Raw genomic sequence first — 8,141 nt, forward strand, 5'->3', positions numbered from 1 at the left:
AGGGCCACAACTGCTCTTGTCCCCATGCCCCAAAGTGATGTCAGGGCTGGGGGCTTGCCTGGGCTCACACTGGAGCTGGTGACAGAACAATTCAGATTTACAGAGTCCAATGGTGTGCTTCACCCTAGGAAAGATTTAAACTGAAATATTCCTTTGCCAGGTCTCACATACAGATCAAAGGGCAGGATCCCATGAAGACTTATTTGGATCAAAGATGCTTTAAAAGGAAGAAAAGTATCTATTTCTGACTCCCTCACGCTGAGAAGAAGGATCACACCAGGCTTGCTGGCAGCCAGGCTGGGAAGGCAGCTTCCCCTGGAGGGAGCTTTTACCTACCACATGACGTGTCTGTGGGCATGGGAGGAACAAATGATAACATCAGCTGAGATGAAAGGAGAGAAGCCGTTATCCTGGAGGTGAGGAGAAGAGGCATCTGAGCTCCAAGAGCCCAAGGAACCACAAACGGCATGCCATGGAATATTTTGAAATAAACATGCATGTGCCACTCCCAGAGCTAAACTGCTTTCCAACATCCTTTCTAGTGCTTCACTGGGGCAGCTCAGACAGAGAGGCTGTGCTGAGGCTGCTCCCTGTGCATCCCCATGGAGATGAGCACTGCCGAGCCACCGTGGCACGCAGAATGGCCTTCTCTAAGGAATAAACCCTCAGAGCCTCCCCCAGGAATTGTTCTATCTCTGCTTCCTCCAAACTAGCAGGAGTAAATAGGACCCAAACCAGCTGGGTTTTAGCAATCTGAAGAGGCTCTGAGTTCAGATGAGCAGGCTGGGAGTTGTGTTAGAAACTGCTGCTGTGCAATTGAGAGGGCTGCAGAAAGGAAGGTAGATTTAGGTTTACACCAAGTACTTCCATAAGAAAGATTTCTTGCTCTGCCTGGCAGCTGTGCCCTCAGAGAGAAATGGACTCTATCACCAGAGAGATGCCTGCCCACTTCAAGCATAAGATACACCCGGTTCATCCATTCTCGGCTATTCCAGATTTGCCTGATGAACCTGTCAGAGGTAAAACCTCCCAAATTTTGATGTCAAATATACCTGCTGAGGCAATTTTTTTCCCACCTGAATTGACTGCACAGTCCTGGATGCAGTAACAGGTGGGATGAGCTCTCTGCCTGCACCATTAGTGGCTGCTGTAACCCTCCTAAGCAGATTTGCATAAGTTTGGTAAAAGCAGCCCCCCAGATAACTCAGGGTGTCCTCTGTATTGGGAAAGATGCACAAGAAGCTGGTGGGACATCAGCAAACCACGATGAAAATGGTCAAAAGTGCAGGCATAATGTGATGGGGGAGACTGTGATGGCCCAGACATTGATGGAAAAAGCCTGGTTTTCCCCCCAAAATGTGCTGGGAACTGCAAATCCCCATGCATGCACAGCTTCCAGCTTGTTTCAAAGCCAGGAATTAAGCCAGTTTGGCCAGCTTAATTTTTGTCAGCCCAACCTATCATTTAATAAACCAGTAACACCACAAGAAGGGACAGGATTGGGCTGGGGCACTCTCATGGCATGCCCCCAGTTCCATACTAACCCCAGACCACCATAGCCCACATGCAGCCATATGCCTGAACCACAGTAGCAGACAGAGCATCTGCCACCACACTTGTCGAGGGCTGGGAGGCAAAGGTCCAAATGGACCAGTTTTATTTCCCAGTCTGGACGTTTTTTTCTCCATTTGGAAGAGATCTATCAGGCTTTTCTGAACTTCTTCCAAGGGACAGATGTTTTTGCTCTATCGCTCATTCACTGCTAAGGCTTCAGGCAATAGCTACTGCTATTTTTTTTAGGTTTTGGATTCAGTTCCACTGCAGAGGTCTCTGGCTGAGTCTGCCTGTTTAATTAGTTATTAAAATGGAAGCACTTTTTTTTTTTTTTCCCATCACATCTCCTGCCACTCTGGAACAGGTCCACTAATAGTAAACACAACTCGGGCAAGCATCTCTTACTCTGCCTTGAACTGACTAAATAGTTTTGGCAAGTCAACTTTGCTTCTTTGGATTTGCCAGGCATCTGACTCCTGCTCACATTCACTTTTGGGATGGTACAGATGCCAAAGGCAGAGCAGCCAGGCCAGGCACCATCCTCCATCACCCTGATGGCAGCATTCCCGCCCAGCATTACGAGAGGATATAGGGCTGCTCCGTCTCTTTGAGGTGATGGTTGGCTCTGAAAGCTTGATTAAGTGCTGAAGGTGTCTCGTGGCAGGATTTCCTGTTTACATTGCCCTACACCTGGTTATTAGCATCACACCTCTGCTAAACGTGCATCCTCGCACTGCAGCTCTGCGGGAGTGGGGTGGGAGGGGGTGGTTGGGGCAGATGAGTCAGGAAAGTGATGGGGGTGATGGCTCCAGGCTGGGTGAGGAAAGAGGAGGAACCTCGTGGGAGCAGCTGCACCAGGCTGTACAGGGACAGCTCCCAGAGTGCCTCCAATAAACCCAGCACTGGCTTTCCAGGCACATCAGGGTTTGTTTTGGAGTCAGGCATAAGCCAGGCAGGACAGGGGAGACCATCCCTGAGCTCCAGCTCTGCTGTCAGCTCTATCAGCTTGCTCTGCTGCTGAGAATAATTTTGACTCTTGCTATATTAACAGAGTGATGCCAGGGGCAAGGACAGACACTGAAGGGTCCCTCATTGTTTGCTTTGGGTGCTTTTTGTCCTTTCATGAATTTTACCCTTCCACGGTGCTCCTCTCCCCAGGAGGAAGGTGCTGCAGGCCTTGGTCCATGTGTACAGCCTCAGCAAGGCAGTCACCCTGGTCCCACCACACACCACTCTGCCGTGTCTCACACCAAATTACACAGTTACTGACAAACCCATTCTTCACCAGGGTACCAGCTATGGGTGCCTGACAAAAACAAATCAGCATCTGCAAGAGTTCCAGATGTTCCACGTGTGAGAGAAGCCAAAATAGAAATTAGGGTGAATATTTTGGCTTCTTGGCCTTGTGGCAGATTGGTAATTATCCTGGCCTTTGCATTGGACTAGTGAGATGTCCTTGCACAAAGTGCCCCACACTCCCATGTCCCCCTCTCAGGCTGCATGGAGCAGTGCATTTCCCAGGCACAGCCTTAAGCGTCTCTCTTTTAGGGGAAGACTGATGATTTCTGAGTCCTCAGCATCTAACACTGCTCACTTCCTGGGCCTGAGTGTTTTTCCTGGCAGACAAAAAGTGGAAGGACAAGGCTTTGAGCCTTATCCAATGATCCAGCATTTCCACCACTTATATGTGGTGGGTGGTAGCTGTAACCTGGGTTATTAGGACTGGCTTTTCTGAGGCCCCTGGGAAGAGCTGAAGCTGCTAAAAAAGGGAAATCTATCAAAAGAGAGATTTTCTTGTCAGACATGAGTGTTCACTACCACAAAGCAAATAAGAAATGCCTAGGGGCTACACCAAGAATTCATGATTGCCCAGTTTTAAGTGTGTGCATGTGTGGCTGAGGGGAGGGATGATAAATCACATCAGCTCTACCCCTGCACTCAACCTGCCACACCTGCCTGGAAGCCAAATTTGCTGCTTATCTGATCTGAAGTAAGACTGTCCCTGCTAAATGGATTAAGTAGTGCCTCTGTGGCACATGACAGAAGGGAGGGCTCATTGCCCCACCGTTGCCACAACCATCATCCACTGGAGGTGGCATAATTTCACCAGGTGACAGAGCTGTGCACTGTGTTAAGGGGATGGCAGTATCTACAGAAATTAGTATTTTGGGGCTGTCATACACACCCCTGAAGCAGCAAAGGCAGCTTGGGAATAGGGGGCATCCTGCTCCTCTTTCATTAAAATGCTCATGGCCAAGGTGCACAGTTCCTCTGTGGTTGCTGGCATGACCCCCTGCCCAGCATGGAGCCAGGACATAGCATGTACCCAGGCAGGGTAAGCTGCAGAAATCGTGTCAGAAGGACAATTCTTCATCCAGTCTGGGCTGGGCCTCCACTCCTCCCCATTATCCTCCAGCTAGGATGGGGTCTTGCAGGTCCAACCAAGCTGTGGCACAGGCTTCCCATGCTGCAGATGGCTGCAGGCAACTTCACAGGTGACTGGACAGACAGCTGTGGAGCCAACCCCAGGGTGCTCCCTACCTGGCAGCCCTGCTGCCCTGAATAGCACTCAGTGTGTCTGCACTGAGCAGCACACAGTGCAAGGTGGTCACCCCTGGAAAAACAAACAAACAAAAACCTGTGCTGCCCATATTTTACCATTTACTCTTTGATCATATCAGAAATGAGATGTTCAAGGCAACAGTGGGTCCCTGGGCAGCTCAGCACTGCACGGAGAGTGGTGGGGTAAGCACACTCATCCTTTTTCCAGGAAAGATGGAGCCCAGGGAGAATGCAACACACTGAGCATTGCAAAAGCTTTCCTGGCTCCCTTGGGAAGGAACTAAATGGCTGTGGTAGTGGAAAGAGATCCAGCAGAGACCTGTGGTTGTGCTCTATGGGGCACCAGGCTCTGGCCTTCCTGCTCTCTGCAAGCCCAGAACTGCCCACAGCTCCCTGCTGAACCTGTAACCAGCCATAGTGCCCTGGTCCTTGCACTGCGTGGGCATCCTCACCCTGCTGACAGCTGATCCATGCTGCAGGGAGCTGTAAGGAAAGCTGCTCAGTGGAGGTGATGCTTGGGTGTCTTTGGAGTTAGCTTCCAGGTCTGGTCCTGGCCAGCCTTACATGGTGGGATGGCAGCTGTATGGTGAGCAGCAACAGTGACAGCTGCTTTACTTTGGGGGTTTGTGTCTGTCTACCTATGGGCTCACCACCACACTGTTTTTCTTGGACTTTGTCCATCTCCTTAAACAGAAGCCCTGGAAGGATGAAGTGGGTTCCCACTGGTGTGCTTCACTACAGAAGAAGAGGAGCTATGTCTACCACAAGTGCTGGACCACTGCTCCAGGCATTTGCAGAGGTAACAGCCATCCAATTGGCTTTGGACATTGCTGAACAAGAAAAGTGGCCAAAACTTTATCTCTGTACTGACTCATGGATGGTAGCAAATGCCTTATGGCGTTGTTGCACTGAAGCTTTGAGTATTCATTTGTTAAGAAGAGAGAGCATCTCACAGGAGGTGCTTATCCCTTAGTAATGCACTGAAGGGTCCTTTGTACTGTCAGGTCAGGGGATGGCTGTGCCCACCCTCCTTCTATAAGGGACATCAATGTTGCCATAAAGATGTTGCAGGAATAACAAAAACTGCTCCCTCCATAAGCTGAGAACCCATAATGCTTGGAGAAGGGAAGGAGAGGGGATTTTCTCCTAAGAAAAAAGGAATGGGTTTCTTTCTAGGGGCAGCATGAAGCTCCAAGCAACCTTTCCTCAGTGACTGCAGAGATGGATCTGCAGAAGATAGGTAGCTGGACCACCAGAAGATGGTCATCTGGAGCACTCTGAGTGGCAGGAGCTCTTTGGGTCTGATCCAAGCGTAGGCAGATTTCAACATAATTTTCTTTAAACTCTACTGAGCTGTGCCTGCTACAAAGTAATTTCATATTTGTCCTACATATATATATACACTTAACTGGAAGCAACTTGAAGGCCAGGTTGGATGGGGGTTGAGTGGAAGGTGTCCTTGCCCATGGCAGGGGGTTAGAACTAGATGATCTTTAAGTTCCCTTCCAACCCAAGCCATTCTATGACTCGATGATTCTATTTCTATACCTACAAAGTGCCCATCTCCACCCAGGCTCATACCAGCGTTCCCTCCCAGGCATCCACAAAGGCTCTGGTTGACTCGGGCTGCTGTCTTTCAGCAGGAGCTTACCCATTAGTTTTCAAAAAGCTACATCCTAGTGACCTGTCTGTGGCTTCTATACCACTACAGGAAAGTGCAGAAGAACTGCCGTCACCAGGCTGGAAGGTGTCATTACACAGTGGATAATTCTCCTGCTAAATTGATGGTTTGCTGAGGTGCACCACAGGATCACCACCAAGAAGAGCTGGAGATGGGAAGGATGCTGCAGTTTCTCCTTGCTTTGAGAGGACTGATGGTCAGCACTGTTGCTCAGACAGTGAGGGTCACCTGTAGACTTTCCCTCCATAGCAGCCATGCTTCTGAAGAACATTTTAAAGGGTTCAGTTTCCCTTGAAGTGGGGCTTGTTTGCAGTATTTGCAGTTTAAGACCTCAGGGAAAGTTGGATTTAGATAGTGCTGTGTGAACAGAAAATAAAAAGTAATCAAAGTACTCAGAAAAACCGATAAGCCAGCATTTTAAACCACTGGTTTCATCCTTCAGAACATGTTTCTGCCAGCATGGGATATGATATGACGAATAGCTGTTCTGAGGTACAAAAATGCAGTGTATTATCGTTCTTGCTTAGCTGTACTTCAGCAGATTCCAAGTAAAGTTGCTTGTGCAGCTTTCACTTAACCTGTGCACGAGGAAAATTAATTACATGGTGACATAGAGATCAGCTGGGACCCTTGCTCCCAGCCGTGACAAGAGAGAGGATGTTCTGGGAGCGTGTCTGGGCTGTGGACAGCAAAGGCTCCTGCCTGCAGGATCCTTGCTTACAGGATGCAATTGGGATGGAAAGAAGGGTACTGAGATGGGAAGAGAGACAGTGACTTGCTAAAGTGACCAGTTAAAGGAGCTGGTGGCCCTGTCAAAGCATGGGGCTCTGCCCCTGCTGAGCTTGTGATGTTTCTAAGCAATGCCACCATTTCATCACCCAAAGGTGACCTGACCTCCCCACCTCCCAGCCACTCAGTGACAGGGACGTGTAATTTTGAGGAGGGTTAGGCACATACTGCTGCACTGAAACACTCACTGAACACTGCAAATACACTGTCCTGAATATCACAGATGAGACAGGCAGACTCACCGAGCTCCTGCACCGCAAAACTGAGAGGGGAGGCTCCACTACCCCTGCAAGGGGACAGTAAAGACAACATCATTAATGGCTGCTGATTCCTGACACAAGGACAGCATTGCAGAAGCACCTGGGAAGCCTGCACAGGGATTACCTGGGAGCACAACAAGCCATGCACTGGAGGTGACTGGTAAAGGCAGAAAAGAGGTGAGTGGAGGAGGGGAAGGACTCAGACATGGACCCACGGCCAGTGCAGAAGAGGACACCCAGGATGGGGCTGCGACCTGGGGTGACAGTCACTGCTGGCCATGCATGGCAGTACCAGGTTGGGGAGTGCCTTTCTCCTCTCCTGCCACCTCCATCCTCCCCAAAACCCTCACCCCAGCCCTGCGAGCACACTGGTGTGTCACAGTGCAATTACAGACTGTCAACCCACGTCAGCCCTAGGTGAGTGGGAATTAAAGCTCCACTGACATCTAGCATTTTTCTCATTTTTGACAGTCTGACTAATTTCAGACTAATTTAGTGTTTTCTTGTGTTCTGTCATTTGGGTTTGGTTTTTATCATTATTACTATAATTACATTTATGCATGTTTCTATTTGATTAAGCATCAAATAGAAAATACCCACATGCAGTAGTCACACCAAGAAGAAATCCGGGGATTTGCTCCCCAGTCTCTAGCTGTCCCCAGAGCTGGAGCACCCAAACCAGGACCTTCACCTTAGAGGAATGCATGAAATCTGGAAATTAAAATCAGAGGAGTGCCTCTGGGCAGGGCCAGAAAAAAAACAGTTTGTTCCCTGGCTCTGCTGTCCTTTAGGTCCCTACAGCAATCAGGTATCTTCCTCTCTTTATGCACCTGCTGTTTGTTGATTAACAGTTGTGTTAACATGTGAGGTATGAATATTGATTAGAATATTTATTCGTGCAACCTCTTAGGTATTTTAAGGTGCTTAAAATTATCTTCAGGTGCCATAAGATACATGAGGACCACCATCAGCAATGTTCACCTTATGACTTGCAGCATCCCTTGACAATGGCCAAGATTTCTCATGTGGAACAAGTGATAATTTTTCATCCTGGGTAATGGATGCAGGAAGTTTCACATAGTGGCACTTGGGTTCAGAAAGTTATTTGTTCCTGTCAGTTCTGCTGCAGCAACTCACTGTGATCACATTTGCCAGATCAGTTTAAGTGGAAATATTTCTGGTGCAAACAAGCAAGCCATGGGCATATGCACAGGTTAGTGTCACTGGGCTTAAGTTGGTGGTGATGACATGGGTTTTGGTGGTGGGTGCTTATCAAGCAACAGCAGGGAGAGGAG

At 48.9% G+C, this 8,141-nt stretch overlaps 1 long non-coding RNA gene across 1 annotated transcript; it reads left to right on the forward strand.

The window, feature by feature from the left end:
* The first annotated feature begins 5,677 nt into the window (after positions 1-5,677).
* LOC139791803 (uncharacterized) lies at positions 5,678-6,205 on the forward strand. The gene is made up of 2 exons (XR_011724023.1): positions 5,678-5,731; positions 5,828-6,205. It is a non-coding gene; the product is annotated as an uncharacterized lncRNA (long non-coding RNA).
* Positions 6,206-8,141: the final 1,936 nt, after the last annotated feature.

This window comes from Heliangelus exortis, chromosome 1, assembly GCF_036169615.1.
Source record: "Heliangelus exortis chromosome 1, bHelExo1.hap1, whole genome shotgun sequence".
Classification (NCBI taxonomy): Eukaryota; Metazoa; Chordata; class Aves; order Apodiformes; family Trochilidae; genus Heliangelus; species Heliangelus exortis.